The sequence below is a fragment of the Balaenoptera borealis genome (assembly GCF_965194805.1).
Source record: "Balaenoptera borealis genome assembly, chromosome: 6".
In the NCBI taxonomy this organism is placed as follows: Eukaryota; Metazoa; Chordata; class Mammalia; order Artiodactyla; family Balaenopteridae; genus Balaenoptera; species Balaenoptera borealis.
In genome coordinates this window covers 26,479,586-26,503,413 of record NC_138863.1, presented here as the reverse complement: position 1 = coordinate 26,503,413, position 23,828 = coordinate 26,479,586, and the positions used below count along the sequence as shown (strand labels likewise).

The following is a 23,828-nucleotide window of genomic DNA, read 5'->3' as shown; positions in this document are numbered from 1 at the left end:
CATTGAGAGTGGCTACGGAACCTTTATGGTAGGGAACTAGAATAAAACATACACACAAAAACTCTGGTAAGCTCTGTAGGGCTTACTTGGTATGATAGGCAGCTTCTAAAGTGATCTTAATAATCCCCATCTCCTGGTATTCATGCCTTTGTGTAATCCTCTCCTCTTGAGTGTGGACTGGATTTAGTGACTTGCTTCTAGCAAACAGAATACAGCAGAGGTAATGGGATGCCACTTTCAACATTAGGTTACAAAGATACTGTGGCTTCCATCTTGTCATCCCTCTCATTCAGGAGCACCAGCTGCCATGTTGTGAGCTGGGAAGACGCTCATGGCAAAGAACTATTGTCTTCAGCCAACAGACAGCAATGACCTAAAGCCTGCCAACCAGCCATGTGAATGATCTGAGAAGCAGATCCTTCCTCAATCAAGCCTTCAGATGCCTGCAGCTCCAACCAATACTTTGACTGCAGCCTTGTGAGAAGCCTTGAGCCAGAGGCACCCAGCTAAGCCATGCCTAGATTCCTGACCCCCAGAAGCTGTGAAATAAATGTTTTAAGCCATTAAATTTTGGAGTAATGTGTTACATAGCAATAGATAATTAACACACTTGGATATAAAGATTTGGGGATTCTGGACTCTGGAAGGCCCAGCCATATCACAGTTCCTATTCTAGGATTTCCATGAAGTTCTTCTGTATTCTACTCCCGACTCTATCCTTATTAAAAAACCCTAGCCTGAAAGTCTCTGTACTTTGCAGCCAAAAGAAACTCAAGAAAATAAATGTCTCCTATTATTAAAAAAGGTTAAATTATGTTCATATAGTTTTAGCATAAAACTCAAGTCCATTTATTCCAATTTTTTAAAATACCTAAATATGTAATCACTGTGTATAACCAATGCTTACTAACTGATCATTCTAAACTCTACCACTTCTGACTACCTCCATATTAACATAAACAACTACACTTATTACTAACATTTCTAAGATCTACAACTGCTTGGATTTTTTACTATTTTGTTAACTGCTATGTTGTCAAGATGCAAAAGTATCTGACATATAGCAGATACTGAATTAATATTTGGTGAAAAATAAGTGGTTGCCATTATACTTAAAATCCAAAGTTTTTCTTACCATGGCCTACAAAGTTCTACACTATCAAGTCCCTGACTACTTAGCCTCCTGTAACTTTCTCCATGGGTTACTGCACTCCATAAACACTAGCCTCTGTGTTATTCTTGAAACACACCAAACAAGTCCTTGCTTCAGGACTTCGTATTTGCTGGAACAATTTTCCACAAATAAGATAGCTAGCTCCCTCACTTCATTCATGTTTCTGCCCTACAGTCACCTCCTCAGAGAGTCCTGCCTTGACTAATTATTTAAAATAGCTTTAGCCCCTCACTTCATGATTCTCCATTCCCCTACACTGTTTTGTTCCTCAGGGTGCTAATGTCAGAACCTGACTTTATATTACATTCTAGGAAGTAATATAGTCTAAGGGCAGAACTCAATTTTGTTCAATGTTCTAATCTGCAGCACTTAAAACAATGTCTAGCACACAATAATTGTCAGATATCTGTTGGCTGAATTAATAAACAAACAGACAAGAGAGTCATGATTTTTAAAGGTATCCCAGAATTTAAGTAGTAAACGTAGAAACAACACCTATTTCAGTTATTATTTTTAAAATAAATGTTACAAACACAGCAATATATAAAAAGAATAATAAGTCACAACCAAGTATGGCTTATTCCATGAATGTAAGACTGGTTCAACATTTAAAAAAAATTAATCATTGAAATTCACCATATCAAAAGACTAAAGAAAAAAAACAAATAAAAAGCATCCGACAAAAGCCAGTATCTGTTCATAATTAGAAAAAAAAAAAGAACTCAGTAAATTAGGAAAAGGAGGGAAATTGCTTAACCTGAAAAAGAGTATCTACACAAAAGCCTAGAGACCGCTTCATGGTTAATGATGAAAGACTGAATGCTTTTACTATAAGATTGGGAATGAGGCAAGGTGTCTGTTCTCATCACTCCTATTCATCATCACATTGGAGGTCCTAGCCAGTGGAACAGAAGAAGAAAAAAGAAACAAAACGCATAGAAATCTGGAAAATAAAAAGTAAAACTGTGTCTATTCATTGATGACATGATTTTCTACATAGAAAATCCCAAGGGATCTATAAAAAAAGCTCCTAGATCTAATGAGTTTACTAGGGCAGCAGACATAAGGTCAAGATACAAAAATCATTTATATTTCTAGATAATGGAAATGAAAAAAACAGAAATAGAAATTTTTAAAATAGTATTAATTCCAATAGCTTAAAAATATGAAATACTTAGGTATAAATCTAACAAAAAATGTGCAGGATCTACACACTGAAAAAAACAACCACCAATGCAAAACAATCAAGTAAGATCTAAATAAATGGACTGACACATTGTGTTCATGGATTAATTATTCAATATTGTTACAATGTTAATTCTCCTTAAACTGATCTATAGATTCGACACAATCCCAATCAAAATCTTGGCAGAATTTTTGTTAATATCAACAAGCTGATTCATAAATTTGTATGGAAAGGGAAAGCAACTAGAATAGCCAAAACAAGAAAGAGAACAAAGCTGAAGGACTCATACTACCTATCTATTTACAGTAGTCAAAATAAACATTGATTGGCAAAAGAATGGACAGATAGATCAAAGGAAAAAATAGAGTTCTGAAATAGACCCACACATATATGGTCAATTGATTTTTGGCAAAGATGTAATGGCAATTCAATGCAGAAAGACTTAGTATTTTTAAAACAAATGATTCTGGAACAGTAAGGCATCCATATGCAAAATCCTGAGCCTTAACCCACACCTCATACCTTATACAAAAATAGTCACATCCATCAGAATGGATCATAGACCTAAATGTAAAACTTAAAACCATAAAATGTCTAGAAAAAAATAGGAGAAGATCTTTGTGATATTGGGTTGGGCAAAGATTTTTTTTAGCTATGACACAAAAAACATTATTCATAAGAGAAAAAAATTGATTAACTTTCACTTCCTCAAAATTAAAATAAACAATAAAATAAACATTTAACAACTATTTAAAATATAACAACTGAGGAGCCTTTGACATAAACATACAGAAGATAATATGTCTAGGAATTAGTGGAAATCAGATGTGCAAACTCCTGAAAGTCACTGAATTTACCATTCAGGTTAACTCTGAATAATGGTTTTGACCATATACAGTTTTAAATTGTAATTATTTTCAATTGTATATTATTTCGTTTTTACACATAATAGACAACTGGTTAGAGGCAGAATGCATAAGGAATACTGATTTGAGAGTATAAAATAATAATTCTGCAAATTCACCTGAAGATATCTCCATTAGTTCCATAATGATCAAAATTATTTTATAGCATCTAAAAGGTGTCTCCAGTATTTCAGAAGCCAATTTAAGACAGTGAGAATAACTAACCACAAGTAAGACCATCTGGTTTTCATTTGGGTATAAATCCATCCATACCACAACAAGTTATTTATAGAGAAGTGCTTGTGAATGACAGCTGTAAACCTATTTCATCTTTTAAAAACAAAACAAATAAAAATTTTCCAAAAATTATGGAAATTAACCAGTTGACTTTTTAAAAGCAGAAAATGAAGAAATGGCCAACATTAAGTCATAAATGTAGTTTTGTCTATTTTTGGTAGAAGCTGGATTTTAACTTCCATTTAATATATATTTGATCTAAGATCAAACGTTCAACAGTTCAGTTAACACATATTTATTGAGAAGTATGTAAGAGACACTACCCTAGGTACTAGAAAGATTGTAGAGAGCATGACAAATAAGGTTTCTATTCTCACAGAGCCTACATTCTATCTAGCAAATGGTAGGTAGAGAATACACAAACAAGAAAACAAAAAGATCAGAAGTAAATAGGGGTCTCATAGTGTTTTTATAAAAATTAAACAAAGTAGAGTAATAGAGCATAACTACACTGCAGTAGGAGCTAATTTAGATTTGTAGATGAAGGAAGACTTCTATGTTGGTGACATATGCTCTGAGACTTGAAATGACAATAACAAGCTAACCAAGGTTTGGGATAAGAGCTTTCCAAGGAAAAAAGACAATAGAAAGCTGTAAAGCAGGAATAAATTCGGTGTTTGTGGAACAAAAATTACAAACTTGTCTAGAACATAATGAGCTAGAGAGAGAAAGGAGATCAGGATCAAGCCAGGGGGTTCACTCACATTTATCTGAACAAAGGAAGAGGTGTTACAAAGGAGGAAGAGCCCTAAGAGGAGACTTAGAAAGTCCAGTTAGTGGGATTTCCCTGGCAGTCCAGTGGTTAAGACTCTGAGCTCCCAATGCAGGGGGCACAGGTTTGATCCCCAGTCAGGGAACTAAGATCCTGCATGCTGCACAGTGTGGCCAAAAAATAAATAATTTTTTAAAATGCACACTCCCATTCATTAAAACATTAAAAAAACCCAAAACCCAAAAAAAAAAAAAAAAAAAAAAAAAGGAAAAGAAAGAAAGCAAAAAGAAAGTCCAGTTAGTGAGAGAAAAGGAAATTCCAGAGTGTATGTAATTGAGATTCCAAAGTGTTCAAAAGTATGTTAAAAAGACATGGGCAGCTCTATCAAATGCCACAGTGAGTTCAAATAAAATGAAGATAAAGAAGTGAAAGATGATTATTACTTTCTAAGAAATCTGTTGAAGAGTCTTGCTTTTTCTTAAAATAAATTAAAGAAATACCCCGAAAAAAAAAAAAAAAAAAACCCCGCTCCAGCTTTTACTAGCCTTCCATGTGGGGGAAGGGAAATACCTAACCCCAGTCCCATCGAGCCATCCTATCCCACCTAAGAGGTGGAAAAATCTGTGAAGCATTTGTGAAGTTGGGGCACAGCCTCCCTAAAAGACAGACTTAATCATCAGACTATAGAATGCTTCCTCTATACCTCACATCTTACTAAAGACCTATTTACTAAAGCTCCTTTTACTAGGTATATCATGTTCCCTCTTTCAACAGGAAATTACAAGGCATACTAAAAGACAAAAAACACAGTTTGAAGAGACAGAGCAAGCATCAGAACCAGATTCAGATATGAGAGGAATGTTGGAATTATCAGACTGTGACTTTAAAATAACTTAAACAACAAATTATGATTTTCTAAGGGCTCTAATGGAAAAAGTAGACAACATGCAATAACAGATGCATAATGTAAGCAAAGATATGGAAATAGATGGAAATTCTAAGAAAGAATCAAGAAGAAATGCTGGAGACCAATAACACCATAACTGAAATGAGAATGCCTTTGATAGACTCATTAGTAGACTGGACATGACTGAGAAAAGCATCTCTGAGCTTGAGGATATGTCAATAGAGACTTCCAAAATGAAAAGCGAACAGGAAAGAGACTGAAGAAAAAAAAAAAAGGAATAGAATATCCAAGAATTGTGGGTCAACTACAAAAGGCGTTAACATACATGTAATGGGAATACTGAAAGTGAAGAGAGAAGAAATATTTGAAGAAATAATGACTGAGAATTCCTCCAAATTAATGTCAGACATGAAGCCACAGAACCAGGAAATGCAGAGAACACAAAGCAAGATAAATGCCAAATTAAATAGCATATGTCATTCAATAAATGAAGTACTGTATTAAAATTATATTACATGAAATTATATATAATAGCCAATAGTATGCTTAGAACAAATAATAGTTCATTAATTTTTTTTTTTACTAAAAATTATTTATCATACATTTTTCCCATTAGAATGAAAGCTGCATGAAGGCAGGATCTGAATGTTTTCATTCACTGCTGTGTCCTAAAATATTGTTGGGCACATAGTAGGCCCTTAATAAATATTTCCTCAATAAATACCATCCAAAATAATAAAATCATTTAAAAATTTCAAGGAAAAGGATTCATAAGATATTTTATTGTGAAAGGAGTCTTAAGGCTGGGAAATATTAGTATAGAACATTGCTGTCCAATAGAAGTATGATGTGAGCTAAATATGTAATTTTAAAGTTGCTACTAGATATATTTTAAAAAGTAAAAAGAAACATATGAAATTTGAATTTCATTGTACCCATTATATAGAAAATATGACTCCAACCTGTAACCAGGATAAAAATATCTTTATGAGACATGTTCTTTTTTATGTGCGCTAAAGTCTCAAAATACAGTGTTCATTCTACATTTAGCACAAGTCAATTTGGACAAGTTGCATTTCAAGTGCTCAATAGTCACATGTGGTTAAGGATTACTGTACTGGACAGTATAAAGTATACGGTACCCCTAAAGTAAACAGGAATCAACCCTTAACTAAAATATTTCAGTCCCAAAGTTCTTAGCCAAATATACTGTTTAGTATTTTTAGACACTTATGCTTAGGTTATACAAAAAGAATGTGAAAAAAGCAAATCCTCAAAGAGTTTTCTAAGCATCTTGTTCTTCTTATGAATATTCAGTTTCTAATTATTCTGGTTTCTAATTATTCAGTTTCTAATTATGCACATATTCGGTCGAAAAAAAGTATTTGGATCTTACCTAAATCTAAGAAACTTCTTTCTAGCTGCTAAAACACTGTATTCTATTTACTCTCGGCACCACTATCATCTTTGATGATTATTTATTTTATATACACCCAAGATACTCAAGGAAACTAGGTCCCTTCTCTAAAAAGAATTTAGTCAGTCCATGACATAGGACTTTAAAGAAACTGGAAAGAATAAAACTGAGAAAAAAACAACTAAACTTCCTTAACCACAACATACAGAAACTAAAATAGTAAGCTAACAGGATTTAAGAAGCAAAACTGCAAGAAATCATATCACCCTTTCAAAGAAAGCAACCAGATAAATTCTGATTATCTGTTAAGAGGCAATAGTTCTAGATAATCCAAAAATCAATTATATTTCCTGGGCACGAACTTCACTTTCATGTTGTACAACAGAGTTTTCAACCTGCATTCCAATTTAAGTAAAAATAAATAAATAATAATAATTCCTTAGCACATCCACAGCCCAGAAATTTTAGGGGTGGCCAAAAAAACCCCAGAAACAACAACAACCAAAACCCAAAACCAATTCATTGTAAAACTATTACAGATAATCCACCAAGTAAACAACCCTATAGCAAAAAGTCCAGATTTCAATATATATACATTTTCTTAGAAGTATCTTAAAAAACTACCAACCAGAGAGAAAATTTCAGTAACACAAGCCAAAGTTTATTCATTTAAATTACAAGCATTTAAAAACTACAAAGAATCAAATCAGTTTTTTTCTTTTTGGCTATATTAAATTTCATTATTATAAATAAAATCAAATTCAGAAAAATGGGGGAATTGTAAAGTCAAGTCTATACTACAAATTCTAATTTGGGGTCTACAATTTAATCCAATGAACATTCATTGTGAGTTAAGGAAGAAATTAGTTGTTCTGATATTACATTACTAAAAATAAGGAGCCTTGCCCTGTTGTCTCCAAAATGCTTCAATTAGTGACTTAATCTTTAAGATTTATAAATCATATGTATTTATGAATTTAGCATTAATTAAATACAATCTGATCCCTTGGACATCATGAGATATAGTAAATACCATCATGTCATCCCTCAAAAGCTGCATGTACAGTGAGATAATTATGATAACAATAATTATTGAATTGATCCCAACACTAGTAACCAGGTCTTTATAATTACTACGCAGGTCACATACACCAAATAATTTTTGGCATACGGTCTAAAGAAAATCAAAAGTTAGCTAATCTAGTCTATCCTCAGAGCTGAAACTAAGAATCTAGACAATTATAAATAAGAACCACCCTTCCTCCTGAGAATGAACATTAAAAATTAAAAACCAAATATGATTTTCCATCCCCTAAAATACTACTCCAGATCTGACTATGACTTACATTCTAGCACGCACATGTATATTCCATATAGTCCATGGGGAATATCAAATCACTATCTACCCTCTGAACATTAAATTTACTCTTTCAATTGAAATCTGGATAATCCCAATTCTCTTCAATGCAGTAACATAAACTAGGAATAAAAGTATCGTAAAGAAGGCAGATTCATCCTTAAGTTAAAAGAAAGTGAAAAGACTACCAACAGCATTTTGAGAGAGGGGAGAACCCTGAAGCAGAGACAAATACTAAATTATTTCCACACTTACAGCTTTAATGTGTTTCAGATAGCTGATCCATTATAATAAAAGAGAAGCAGCAGGAAAAAAATTTTTAGCAAAATTTGAGCAGCTCTTCCAAACATTACTGAAATATAAGGGGATTAAAAGTTTCTAATTTGTAACTCATAAAGTTAAATTAAGTCAATTAAACCAATTAAGTCAATAAAAGTAATGAGAAAGAGTTTACACTGGTATAATTTTATTCCTCAAAAATATAGGAACTACTGGAAGATACAAAATACACTGTTGTGTTTTCAAGATCTCTTTATGCTACAAATGGGCATTCTCAATTTACAGCAGAAAACACTGTAGTAATTGGCATGACCAAGGTACAGTTAGCTCAGTACTTTCTATTCAGTAACATTTAAAGCTAGAACTTCTTCCACTTTGAAAACTATGCCTAAAAAGGAATTCTCTTTGAAGACTAAAGGAATTTAATTAAAGATAAAGCCACTTGGGTGGCCACATAACACATCAAACAGATCATACTTCAAACTTCAAGCAGAATTATTACTATTCAGTTATAAATGCATGACTCATAGGAATATAAATGAGTCATTTTTTTTTCTGTGTACATCAACTTAGATCCAGAAATTTACGTTTAGATTTAGCACTATCACATTTGCTCGTTATATACATTTTGGCTCCAACTTAATTTCACGTGGTTAAACATTGATTAATGATCTACTACCAAGTAAAAAAAATTTTTTAATTACTTTAAACAACATGCTTGAAGATTCTTGATCTTATAGGATTAGAAATAAATTAAAAATTCATTAGAAATATTAACAAAGCCTTAATATTATAAATGATTGCATTTTCTCCCAATTCTGCAAGAGAACTGTCACATCCATATAGAAATAAAGTGTTCCTGAAAACCTAAAAATATTACCAAGTATTAAAAACTTTCATTATGAATCGTTTTCAGATTTTCATTACAGACTGTCCACAGGCAAGTACAATATTACCATTTTTATTAACACTTGCTGGTTTATTTATCCCACACAGAGTAACAAGCACAGTTCAGTGCAATCTCTTCAGAACATTTAAAAGGGAAAAAAAAGTAAATTTTTTGGAAATGAATACACCTTCCTTGCCTTTCTAAGTCAAACATACTGAAAGTAATGTAGGATTGTATTGATGACTGAGGGTCATCATTATGTACAGTATTCCATTATAGTCCTGTGATATAGTAAGGACTTTAACAATAGAGGTATAATAGACGAGATGCTTTAAAGTCAGTAAACGGGTTGCTAATTTCCTATTAGCTGACACTTCAGGTGCAAGCAGTCTCATTCTTTGCTGTTTATAACTTGAGGAACCCAATCAGTAAACAATCTTCTAAACCTGAAAGAGACAGCTTTCGGCCTCCTTCAACTACTAATACAGTACAGACAAATGTAAAAGGACAGGAAGAGCGATAAATAACTGAGCAAGTAAAAAATACATATGACGAGTAAGGTTAAAGGCAGTAAAAGATGTTAAAGGTAATTAATTAATAGTTGTGCTATCAAGAACAATCTGAATAATGAAACAAAGTAACTTTAGACAGTAGGCTTTTTTTCCTTCAAACACAGAAAAGGCTACAAGTGAATATGGAACAATTAAAGTGAAATTTGTAAGTGAATTCCACACAAGATAGACTATTTCCTTTATTCACTCATCCAAGTTATTATGATAAATGGCATCAAAACTGGATGGAGTTCTTGGATAACACAGCAGTTGGACAATGAGAAGTCACTAGAAGACAACTGTGGTAAGATCAGTGAGGTCCCACCTGAACGGAGTACTCAAAGTAATGAATCAAACAATAATAGTATACTGCCAACAGTGTACTCCTAAATTGAGTAAGACAAAAAAGCAAGATATAATTTCCTGACCTTTCAGAGGTCAAAAAGATAAATATTAATAGTCAAGTTGCAAGTATTTATTGAGCACCCACTATGTGGTTTGCAGCACATCAAATATGAAATATATTCCTCTTCCTCAAGCAGCTTCTAATAAAACACATGTATCACAGACACACGTGAAAAAAAAATTTTATGCTAATGAAAGCAAGGTTTTTTTTGTTTTATTGCTAATCCCAGATGATGAATAAAGATGTAATGTGAGGCATGCTGATACAATAGATGAGTATTAAACAATATAATACTCTGGAAGGTAATTTGGCGATGTTGCAAGAGCCTTAAAACACAAACACACACACACACCCCACCCCCACCCCCCCAGTAATTCCTCTTTTACAAATCTAGGGGAAAATTTTCCAAAGATTTATGTAAAAGGCTATTCTCTGTAGTGAAATTTACATCAGCAAAACATTAGAAACATCCCAAACATCTGCCAACAGGAAAAATTTTAAATATGAAAGTTACATGATATATCATCGAGGTGCCAAAAATAATTTTTTCAATGACTAAGAACATGGGACTGTTTATGAGATAAAGTTAAAATGATACCACTTTTAGGAAAAATACACAAATATGCATAGGAAAATAGTTAAAATACAACTTATTTGTGTTTTTCTTATTTGCACCCGTCTTCATTTTCCAAATTATAAGATTATTTAAAAATAAGCAATTGTTATTTGAAAAGGCACATATCACACACACACAGTAAATGTAAAAAAAAAAAAAAATCAGTGTGACAAAATCGGCCTGGATTAAGAAAAATTTCATGTATAAAATTAACCCAGAAGGGCTGGGTAAGAGAAGTAATGGTAATCTATCTAGATTAAAACTATGAGGAAATGGTAGCAAGCTTGACATTGATCTGATTAAGAAAGTGGAAAATGACAGAGAATCAAAGATAATAGTTACAACAGATTTTGAAGATATTCAAATATATCCTATTTCATGATTCATTCATCGTTTATATTCTTCCAGCATGCTGGCTTAAAAAAACAACGGACTTTTGTTATAAAACCGTATTACCTGTCAATTTCTGTATTTGTAGTGCTGGTAAAGATTATAAATCACTTTTACTAACACAAAACATGTGATTCTCATAACAACCTCTTAAGGCAAGGACAGCATTATAAAACTATTTACAAGAGGAAACACTGAGATCAGAGAGGTTGTAACCTGCCCAAGAAAACAGCTAGTAAGAATTGGAAACAGCCGGGACCACTCACTGCTAAGCCTTTCCCAAGCAATCCGCATTCCAGAACACCAGGTTTTTCGCTAATGCTTAATTATTTTTTTGAGCCACTTTTTCCTAGTCTAAAACACTGTCGGTTTTGCCTGCAGTACTGGTAAATATCTCACTTAGGTTTTATTGCTGATAAACCTGCCCCATCCGGTCGGAATTTAAAATAACATCCTACTGACCCAAACTCAGCACGAAGTTAAGCAAACTGGTTAAGGAAAGACGAAGAAAGTAATCTTCTTAAATCTCGCCAGCTGACTACAGTTTGGGTTATCAAAAAGTGACGTACTCCCCACAGTTTAAAAAGAAAGAAAGAAAAAAAAAAAAAAATCAATCCCCGCGGACCGCTGATCCGAGAGGAAGGGACAAGTGGGTCCTGCCCGGAGCAGAGCGGGCAGAGAACGAACCAAATACTAATTCTCTCGGAGTAAGAAAACATCACAAGATCCAGCCAGTGCCTTCCCTCTCGGCTGTAAAGCTAGCCTCTTTCCAGTAGTTTCTTTAATAACCAGAACATAGTCTTGTATTTCTTGCTACCAAACACCAAGTATCCTCAAATTTTCCGGCAACATCAATCCCTTCAGCACGCAGAGAAGCGGCACAAACGTGGCAACGCCATTCCTCAACAATTCTCTAGATTCTCCTCCATCCCACGTAATTCTAAAGGCCAAATCAACGTTTGCCTGAAATAAAGTGAAGATAAATAAAACAAAGGTCCCATCTAACGCAAATAACTCCGCCTCAGAGACTCCCCAAAACAGCCGACACCACAACCACAGCCAGAAAAGCGCGGCCAGCGAGGCAAGGGGCGGGCCCAGAAGACCACGTGTTCGGCCCTCTGCGCACGCGCCAGCCAAAACAAAAGGGAGGCTTGCCAAGCCCCTCCCCTGCCCCCACGTGACCGTGCTAAGATCCGCCCCCACCCCTCCCTCCACCCCTTCCCTCCCTTCAGCTTCTGCCAAAGCTGTTAGGTTTAGCCGTTTAAATTTGGCTGCGGTCCGACCCCTGCCGTAGAGCGCGATCCGGTGCCGGGAGGTAGAATCCAACAGCTCAGAGGATTCGGGGGGGTGCGACAGGGCTGCCGATCGGTCGCCTGGCCCGCAAGTCCACCCAGCGGTCTCCTCCGCTCTCCCCTCCCGCGCTGCCGCAGTCCCCGGCTGAGGAGACCCACCCCGCTCAGCCCGCCGCTAAGACGCCGGCCACTCGCCTGCTGGGGCGCCCTGGCTCCCCTCCGCCGCCGCACCTTCGGTCCGGCTGTGGTGGGGGCTGGTGAGGTGATCTCTAGCTGCCCGCCCGCCTCCCCCAACCCGGGGCGCCGCTGACTCGCATCCAGAGCGCGTCCCGCTCCCGCCCCAGCCGCCGCCGCCGCCGCGGTTTAACAGTCCGCCAGCTGCCCGCAGCTCCGGGCGGCTCGGGGGACGGACCCCTGCCGTGATGGAGGGGCAGTGGGCGGGGCGCGGCGCCGGCCAATGGCAGCGGGGGAGGGGCAGCGCCATGCAAATGAGCTCGGGTGGCGGGGAAACCCCGGCAGGGGGCGGGACCCGCAGAAGCGGCACTGAGCGTTCTGGAAGGGGCTGGAGGTCGGCGCCTGAACGCTGCTGCATAGGGGGCGGGCGGGTTCCGCGCTGCTCCTGCTTCCTCCTTCTGTGGTCCCCGTGCCAGCGGGGAAAAACACACACACCCGGGCGACTTCCCGCCCCTGCTTTGCTATTTCTGTACCACCGTGACAGCAAAAACAAAGCGAGAGGAAAGTCAGGTTGCCTTACGCCCTGCCGCCCGCGCCGGCTCCTTGGCGGCCAGACCATCCCGCCCCGCCGCTGGAGGGGCAAGTTTTAACAAAGCTTTGTCACTGTTGCCAAGTCTCTACGTGTCCGTGCGTTTGCATTTCTTTCGGCTCTGCGCTCAAATCCAAAATCGTAATTCTGTACCACCCCCGAGAGGCCCTGAAAGAGGATGGCAAATCTAACTTGGATCTAGCTGGGTCGTTTTATAGTAAAAAAAAAAAAAATCAGTAAGGGTCAGCTCAAACGTTTAAAAAATCTGTACAAAGCTGGTTTGAGTGGCGTTGGAGTTAACTCCGTTCTGCAGTAGCGCAAATAAATTGATGGAGTTTTAGGCGGAGATAGTTGGCCAGGGACACAGAAAAACATCGCTAGGAGTTTTGCACCTGGCCCAGCGCTCCGCTCACCACGAAACTACACCCAGGCATTTACCCAGCCACGCACTCAATTTGTGTGTATGTGTTTAAATAACTGAGCACTAAATATAGCTCCTTAGGCTGTAGGCGGATTACAGGCTTTCCTAAGCAACTAATTTACACATGGAATCATTTAGGGAATGAAGCGCACTAAAATTTTAGATCCACAAAGACAATTGCCCTTATTTCTACCTTATTAATAGGATAAGATCTGGGGGTGGGGGTGGAAAACAAGGAACTGGAGTTTTAGCAAAACATAAGACATGACGCAAATTACTGGAATTGGAAAATAACCGGCTTGTTTTTGGTCTTTTTAGTAGACTGTGACATAACTGCAATGATTTTTATGACAAGCTGCATTTATAGGAGAGCATACTTTTTAAAAATTGCTCAAAACAATAATCGCACCTTCATATGGGGTAAGGGAAGTGTTTCAGAAATCGATTTACCATCATTGGAATAAAAATTGTAAGTGAATGATGTGTTGTGAAAATAATTCAATCAACAAATATTTATTGGATATTCAAAGGAAGGGCTGTCGTATCCCTGGGGTCAGAAATACAAAAATGAATAAAGCATTAAAAATTTTTTTTAATGAACAATCTGAGAAGTCAAGCAAGTGTTATGATAGTTCAAAGAAAGATTTCGTATTTGGTCTGGGTAATTTAAAGGACTTTAGGCAGTGAAAGAAGGAAGGCATCAACAGTTCAGAAGATAGTATCTGAGTTTGAGTAGAGGTGTAAGAGATGACACTGCATACTGTATTTTTTTACCCTATTTAACCACATATTAAGGACATTGTCCCTTGACACTGAATATTATTCTAAAGCATGATTTTAATATTTATAGCAGATGCATGCCAGTTTTCCAGAGACTGTAGAATACCAAAGCTCCTTAATAGAAAAATTGACATACTGAACTGTTTGTCAAATTGTTTTCTATATTATTCATTCAGCAAAAGTCTGAAAAATGCATGTTGTTAATTTTTAAACATCAAGGATATATTGTTATTCAGAAGGTACATTCAAAGCATTCTGATTTCCAAGAAAAAATATAACACTGGCTAGGAGACTTCCAGAACCAGCAAGAACAAGGAGAAGGGAAGGGCACCATTCTTGCTGACAGAATTATTACCTATCTGGAAGCATTTAAAAGTGTCCAGGTAAGCAGTATTATAGTGATTTCATGAGATAATCTCTCTCCTCAACACTGGTTTTTATTCAGTCACTCCTTTCACTCAGGAAACGTATGCAGCGCTTAATATACAGCTGACATTATGATAAATGCTAGTGATACAGAAGAAAGATCATACCTAGTCTTAAGTAGCTCACAGCCAAGAAGAGGTTACAAGTACAGCATTTTCTATCCCCCTTCTCTGCTCTGTTTTTCTCTATGGCATTTATGACCATCTAATGTAACACAGATTTTTTTTGTTTTTGTTGTCTTGCCTTTCTAAGCAGAATGTAAGCTCCATGAGGTCAGGCACTTTTGCTGTTTTGCTTACTGCTGTATCCCCAGAGCCCAGGACAGGACCTGGCAGATGTAGGTTTTCAATACATATTTGTTAAATGAATATATGCATTTAATTCTCACATTCTGCAAAGTGAGTGTTATATTCATTTTCCAGGTGGAAAAAAAAAAAAAACTCAATGAGGTTAAATAATGTAATATATCCAGATTCTCACACTAAAAAATGGCCAAATTTGGGATTTGAAAAACCCAGACCTGCCTGGGTCCAAAGCCAGAGTTCTTTCCCCACTACCTCTCATAGAATAGAAAGCTAGTTTGGAAGCCTGAACTATTATTCCTCTATATTTCCGTACCCAGGGCAACTGTCCTCCCCTGTCATATTCTAGTATATTTAATTCTTTCTTTTTATAATCATGTTTAAAAAGTGGAATAGGAAAAGTAGCAGGGCTAAAGGTGATAATTCCTATTCAGGACAGATTTAGCTTTAACTAGCCAGGATCAACGGACAAGCAGACAAAAGGCAGGGATACACAGCAAGAGCTATAGGATTCTTAGAACAAGGGCAGAATACAAGAGTAGTCAGGCCCATGACTTTAGAGGGACCAAAAAATGACTCCCTGTGTATACAAATATACATAGCACCTTTATTCACAATAGCCCCAAACTGGAAACAACCCAAGATCTTAAATGGTGAAAAGCCAGTTGTGGTACATCCATATAATGGACTGCTACTCAGCAATAAAAAGAAACAAACTGTTGGTACATAGGACAACATAGTTGAGTCTCAAACAGTATGCTGAGTGAAAGAAGCCAGACACAAAAGAAATATTTTATGATTCCATTTATATAAAACTCTACAAAAGACAAATTTAACCCATAATGACAGAAAGGAGACCAGCAGTTGCTTAGGCTTGGGGTACGGGGAATTGAGGAGGAAGGGTATATGGCGTAATAGAAATACTCTCTATCTTGATCATGGTGGAAGTCAAATGGGTACATGCATTTGCCAAAACTCATCAAAATATATACTTAAAACAGCTACATGTTATTGTATGAGAATTATACTTCAATGAAGTTGATGTTTAAAACAAGGGCTCTCTGATGAAGGTTGTGACTCAGAAATCTCAAGGAGTTTTAAGTCCAAAATGAAGACAGGCAGAAAAATTAAAAACTAGTCTGCATCAGTTACGATGCACATAATCTGTGTGAAATGCATTTGAAAGCCCCAAATAATGATGGCTTAAAAACACAGGGGTTAATACTCTCCATTATAACATATTTTATCGATTCTAAGACACATTTTTTTTCACAGTTTAACATTTCTGAAATCAGAGTCACCTCAGTGTGGATGCAATAAGAAAGCATTGTATCAGTTTGACTGGCAGTGGGTTTTTTTTTTCCTTAATAATATATAAATAATGGTGCATCTTAAGAGTTAATGAAATGTGGTTTAAAAAAAAAAAAAGTTGAGAGACAGCCCAGAGCTGATATATCAGCTCCACAAGGTAACCAGGAATGCAGGCTCCCTCCTATTATTCTCTTCTGCCATTCTCAGCCCTGGCTTCCATTCTCAAAGTGACTTCATGTTGCCAGAGGGCTACTGGAACTCCAGCCGTCATATCCACTTCCCAAGCAGCAGGCAAGAAAGGGACACTAGGCAAACAGGGCCTTTAAGGTACCTCTCCTGATGTCCCTCTCAACAAGCCTACAACTTGATTATGTGTATACATCTAGTTGCAAGGGAGACTAGGAAATACAGCTAAACTTGAACACCTTGTCACCTCTGCTATATAGGAATTATTATTATTGAGGAGGGGAAAATAGATGTTAGGCAATGGTCTTCAGTTTCCAAAGCAAAATGTCTAAAACCAGAGTCAGCTAAATGTAGCACACTGGTTGGGGTGGGGAGCCCAGTGGCCGGGTGGGGCGTCAAACGAAAAGACCCATAAAAGAGATTCTTGAACTACATTCCCCTTTTCAGGCTCTGTGGCTGTGCCCACGGGTGTTATGATTGCTGAACACACTGGTGCAATTAAAAAGAATAATGGTGCGCAGTCTACAAAGGTAGATTAGGACCAAAATATGGAAGTTTAAGTAAGGAATGTATAGTTTATTCTGTAGGTAATAGTGGAACCACTGAAGAGTTTTGCATAAGGAAGTAAAATGATAAAAGTGTTGTTTTCAGACACTACTCCTATAGGTCTTTACCCTAAACAAGCATATCCAGAAATACTGGTCAGAACTCACTACAATTGAAAAACTGTCCCAATATTCTGATTCATTTCATACGAAGTATGCATATCAGGGCAATTTCTTGGGGTCGCTGAAGGTGTTACATATGTATTGTAACACCGGTTCTATTTCCTCAATTACTTACCATGTATAAGAATGTATGGAAGTTTTATCAGTCATGATGGGTCAAGTTATGATGCAATAACAAACCCCCCAAATTACAGTGAATTAACACAAAAAAACCTTTCTTTCTCACACAAAGTCTGTTGCAGGTCCAGGTAACTTTCCAGAGTGCTTGTCTTCCATAAGTTGAATCTACATTCTATACGTTGATCATATGTTACCCCATAACACCTCTACAATTCCTGCCACAGGGTACAACACTTCCACCCACAATCCATTGGCAAGGACTAGTCACACAATTACAAGGGAACCAGGAAATATAAACTTCTCAGGTGCCCAGAAAGGAGATCTGTGCATGGACTAAAATTAAAACTCTACTACAAAAGTCATGTCAAAATATGTGACAGTCTTCAGGCACCGATCCTAACAACCAGGTCTAGTTTGTAGTTGTTATAGTAGGTATTTGTTAGTTGCCTAATTTAGTTTCTATTCCACAATTTCCCTTTCCTAACATTTTTCCTGTTTTTCATGCTGTTATGCAGCTCTCCACCCAGCTCATGTGCTTTGAGTGAATCTAATCCTATCTCCATGTCCCAAAGTGGAGCCCAGTTGCCTTAAGCCAATTAAGGCATTCCATTTCCTTTCGCACAATCACTGGTTCAGACATGGGCATGGGACTAAAACGAACCCCATGAGAGTGAATTTCAGCTCTTATGCCCAAAATACTGGGCAGGAGTGCATTCTCTCACTCTAGATATGAATAAGAAAGTCCATCCCATCACCATTAGAGAAGCCAGTTTTAAAATTAGCCCTACACTCTAAATGACAGAACACAAAGATGAAAATAAACTGGTAAAGTGGGTCTTTAGTGAAAAGCTAAGCTGTGCAGTCAACCAGCTTTGAGTCTGCCCTATCTCTGAGCTTTCTAGTATTGTGAGCCCTTTCATCAATTTTTAAAGCCAAATTTGATTTAGGTTTTCTGTTTCTTGCACCAGAAAACATTCTATCTATATACTTTTCTACTGCAAAATGGAACATAACTTTTCTTGGGATATAGTAAACTTCTGCTGAGTTTAAATTTAAGAAAAAGACTGAATAAGAAATACAATTTTTAGTAATCAAAATAACTTCAAGAGGAATTTCATGAAACAGAATGTAAAATAAACAAATAAATTTGGTAATAGCTTGAAACTAGAAAAACCCGACTAAAATAAACTAGGGATCTTTGGGAAAATGGCTGATTTCAACTCTAGGGCAGAAATTGTGTGGGTATGGAAATTTTTGTTGTGCCAGAGACCAAGGACACTATCATAAAAAAAAGGCATCATGTCGAAATGATTCAGGATTACATGATGTCTGGCATTTGTTTTAAAATAATCCATGAGAATAGAGGGTATATAGGGACATAGATGACTAAAGATTAGTCATAAGTTGATTATCGTCAAAGTTTGGTGATGTATACATTGTGGTTCATTATACGATTCTCTGTACTTTTGTGTATGTTTGACATTTTCCATAATAAAAAGGAAAAATATATAAAAAATTGAAGAGATTCTTATTGGCCTAAGATGAAACTATCTATGTACCCAAAAGAATAATGACTGTAATTATTAAAATGTATCAACATCTCCAAAATCCATGAGTTCTTACTTATACTAAAAATCACTACCATCAGAAGTTCTTAGGGCACATATGCATTACTCTAAAAATTGATAAAAGGAAAAAAAATCAAGAATTTATTCTGCCTTTTATTTATAAATTCTATGTCAGCATGTGGCAGCCATGTAGGTGCAACTCCCAGATCTCCCTTCAGGAAACAACTTGCCTCCAGCTGTTAGTACCTTTAGGATTCACATTAGCTTTTGAGCCAAGGCCACCCCCACCCCAGGCAGTCCTTGGACAATGACTGAGCAGCGCAGAACCAGGGACTAACCATTTCTGCCAAATGTGGGACTCCTCTAATGGGCAGCCTTTACTCCAGAGCTCCTCCTTGGATTGGACAAGATTTTGTCAGATCTGCTTCATGGCCTAAGACTCCTTTATTTAGCTCTGCCCAATATGACTTCCTTCCCTGTCCATCTTTGATAGATGTTACCTCTCAACAAACCTCTTGCACTTCTGTGTCTTCTCTGATTCCCAGAGTACCCAGCTATTCAAAAAGTTGATGATAGTTCTTTTTTATGAAAGTTGATAAATGCAAAAAGGAGTTAGAAAATTAGAAAGTCATCCTTTACAACTCCTAATTAAATAATAGATCTTGTAAATAACTATCAATGGATGTTAAAACCATTAGGTAAAATGTTGATAGAGAATTTTACAAAGATATAAGACTAATACTGTCTGAATCTACTGATCAATCTCAGTGTGTCTAAAAGTAAGACAACTAGATATTATGTCTCATGGTGTGATGCAATAGAATATTCACAGCACTGCTTATTAAGTTTCCAGGGCAAAAAATATTGAGCCTGAGTGTAATCAAGCCTCCAGCATTAACTATCAGTTTACAGGAAACATGAGGAATAGAGGATTAAATTAGAAATCACCATGAGAAATCAGTCAGATCAATAATGGTGGACATTCTATAAAATAAATGACCAGGTTTTTTCCAACAAATCAATGGCATGGAGGAAAAAGAAAGTAATAAGCCCCAACTCATTTTATGAGGTCAGCATTACCAGGATAACAAAACCAGGCAGAGACAGTGCAAGAAAAGAAAATTACAGGCAAATATCTCTTATGAAGATAGATGCAAAAATTCCCAATAAACTATATCAAATAGAACCAAGTAATATGTAAAAATCAGGACACATGATGACCAAGTGGGGTTTATCCCAGGAGTGCAAGGTTGGATCAATATTCAAAATGCAATCAATGTAATTCACTAAATTAATAATCCAAAGGAAAAAAACCACATGATCATATCAATTGATGTAGAAAATATTTGACAGAATTCAATATCCATTAATGATAAAAACTCTCATCAAATTAGGAACAGAATGGAATCTCTTCAATCTAATCTAACCTTCTACTAAAAATCTACTTTAAAGAAACCATTATTTAATGTGAAAGCCTGAATGTTTTCCTTCTAAGATCAGAAACAAACAAGCATGTCCATTCTTATCATTCCTATGCAACACTGTAGTGGAAGTCCTAGGAAGTACAATAAGAGAGAAAGAAAGAAAGAAAGAAAGAAAGAAATAGAGGGAGGAAGGGAGAAAGAAAGAAGGAAAGAGAAAGAAAGAAAGAAGGACAGAGAAAGAAAGAAAGAAAGAAAGGAAGGAAGAAAGGGAGGAAGGAAGGAAGGAAGGAAGGAAGGGAAAGAAAGAAAGGAAGGAAGGAAGGAAGGAAGGAAGAAAGAAAGAAAGAAAGAAAGAAAGGAAGAAAGAAAGAAAGGAAGGAAGAAAGAAAGAGAAAGAAAGAGGAAGAGAGAGAAGGAGGGAGGGAGGAAGGAAGGAAACAAGGAAGGGAGGAAGGAAGAAAGGAAGGAAGGAAAGAAGGAAGGAAGGAAGGAAAGAAAGAAAAAAGAAATGAAGGGTATACAGGTTAAAAAGAAATAAAACTGTCCCTATTCATGGATGACATTATTGTCTATGTAGAAAATCCTAAGGAGTCTACAAAAAAACTCCTAGAATTTATAAGTGAGTTTAGTAGACAATAGGATTCAAGGTCAACAAAGAACAGTAAATTATATTGGCAATAAACAATTGTAAACCAGAATTAAGCATCAATACAATTTACAGTAGCTGCCCCTGCCAAAATGAAATACTTAATTATAAATATAACAAAACACATATAGGATCTCTATGTTGAAGACTACAAAATACTGAAGAAATAAATCAAAGATCTAAATAAACTGAGACATTCCCATTCCCAGATTCGAAGATTCGGCATAGTAAAAATGGCAATTCTCTCCAAATTTATAGATTTACTGCAATTCCAATCAAAACCCAGCAGGATTTTTTTTTTTTGTAGATATAGATAAGTTGATTTAAAAACTTGCATGGAAAGCTAAAGAAATCAGAATGGCCAAAACAATTTTGAAAAAGAATAAAGTTAGAGGAATCCCATCCATTATCTGATTTTAAAACTTTCTATAAAACTACTGTAACTAAGATAAAGAGGAAGATACACAATGAAACAGAACTGAGTCCAGAAGTAGATCCACACAATATGGTCAATTGATTTTTGACAAAAGTACAAAGGCAATTCAATGAAAATAAGATACTCTTTTCAACAAGTGCTATAAGAAGAATTAGACATCTATACATCTATACGCAAAAAAAAAAAAAGCACCTTGACATAAATCTCACCCTTAAAAAAATTACTAAATGGAACATAGATCTAAGTGAACAACACAAAATATAAGATTCCTAAAAGAAAACAGGAGAAAAACTTTATGATTTGAGTTTGAGCCAAGAGTTCTTAGATATACCAAATATGTACTCCATAAAAGAAAAAATTGATAAATCAAAATTAAAAACTTTTGCTCTATGAAACCCACTGTTACAAGAATGAAGGAACTAGCTACAGGTAGGGAGAAAATATTTACAAATCACATATCTGAGAAAGGACTTGTATCTCTAGGGGAACAGCCAGAGCCTGAGGACCTTGCAGGTTTCCACACAGGCCACATAGGCAAGGCTTGGACGGCGGCTGAATCTTGACAGAATGACAGAATGCCTTGTGACCCTCCTGGAACGGGAGAGCATGGGAGACGCGCGAGGCGCTGCTACAGTGCTATTTCTCACTCGCTTCCCTATCTACCCAGGGGGCTGTCATTAGGCAGTTTCTCATTGTTTTCAGGTTCTGGTGGGGTACGAGGCTTTCTGCCTCACCATCCTTAAGGCAAATCTGCAGCTATAAAACTGATTAGCAGCATCATGGAATGGGATCCTCAGCAGGAGTATCCCATCATTCTCGTTGCAGTCACCTGGCCTCTTTTGTTTGTGTCATCCTGTGCAAAGGCCACAGAGGGCTGGCACCTTTGGCTAATCATCTTTGCACTCCCTATGTAAGCAAAACACTGAGTCTATAAAGGGTTCATTGTTTCTTTACTGGCTGAATCTGTCAGCCTGAATATGCCTTGTGCTCGACAGTTTAGAATATATAAAGAACTCTCAAAACTCGATATTAAGAAAACAAGCAACCCAACTAAAAACAGGCAGAAGATCTGAACAGACAATTCACCAAAGACGATATGTGAAGGGCAAATAATCACATGAAAAGCTGTTCAATATCATTAGACATTAGGGAAATGCAAATTAAAACTGCAATGAGATACCACTACATATCTATTAGAATGGCTAAAATAAAAAAATACAAGTGCTAGAGAAGATGCAGAACAGTTGGAACTCATATTGCTGGTGGGAAGGCAAAATGGCACAGGAATTCTGGAAAAACAGCTTGACAGTTTCTTATAAAGTTAAACATACATTTACCTTTATGACCCCAAAATTCCTCACCTGGGTATTTAATCTCAGCAATCAAAATGTCCTTAAGCAGGTGAAATGAATAAACGGTGGTACACCCACACACTGGACTCTATTTACCACTGAAAAAGGAACAAGCTATTAATTCACACATGAATGAATCTTAAATGCATTTTGCTAAGAGAAAGCTGTTCTTTAAAGGTTACATACTATATGATTCCATTTATATGAGTTTCAAAATGACAAAAATATAGTAACAGAGAACATATCAGTAGTTGCCAGTGGTTAGAGAAGCACGAATGATGTGACTATAAAGGGCATGAGGTAGTTTTTGGGGTTAATGAAACTGTTCTGTATCCTGATTGTGGTGGTTGCACTGATCTATGTACGTGCTAAAATTCAGAGTACCAAAAAAGGCAATTTTATCATATGTATATATACCCAAAACAAGCAAATTTGCTGTATGCTCATTTAAAAAATAAAATTTAAAAGAAAGGGAGAAGGAAAAAGAGAGAAGGGAAGACTGTTATAAAAGATACAGAAGACAATACCAAAAAATGCAATCTGTGGGCCTTGCTTGGATCCTGATTTGAACAAACCAACTACAAAAGGCATTCTTGATGCAACTGAGAAAACTTTACTGTTAATTTGGAACTATATTTTAAATTTAAGTTTTAAAATTATGATAATGGCCTTGCGGTTACAAAAAAAAACTTCATCAGATATACCAGTTAGATACACATTCTGAAATATATATGTGTATGAAATAGGATCATGTTTGGGATTTGCTTCAAAATTATTGAGAAAAAAACGTGAGGGAGATCACTGGCAAATGTTGAAGCTAGAGGCTCATTACACTATCTTCACTATTTTTGAGTGTTTGAATTTTTCTGTAATTTTTTCTTAAAGTTTCTCATGATAATGAGATTTCAAAAATAGCGTAAAACTCCTTTTCAACATTTATTATAAAGCAGTAGACATGACAGGCCTACAGTTGTCTTCCATCTCAAT

General features: G+C 36.4%; 1 protein-coding gene and 1 pseudogene across 2 annotated transcripts in view; both read right to left on the bottom strand.

The window, feature by feature from the left end:
- KANSL1L (KAT8 regulatory NSL complex subunit 1 like) overlaps window positions 1-6,547 on the bottom strand; it is a 149,587-nt gene extending 143,040 nt beyond the window's left edge. Inside the window, 1 exon segment of the mRNA XM_082396355.1 lies at window positions 87-6,547. The gene's annotated coding sequence lies outside the window, so the exon portion shown is untranslated.
- The window catches only part of LOC309630740 (tigger transposable element-derived protein 1 pseudogene), a 213,618-nt pseudogene that overhangs the window by 134,512 nt on the left and 55,278 nt on the right, over window positions 1-23,828 (bottom strand). The window lies entirely within an intron of this gene.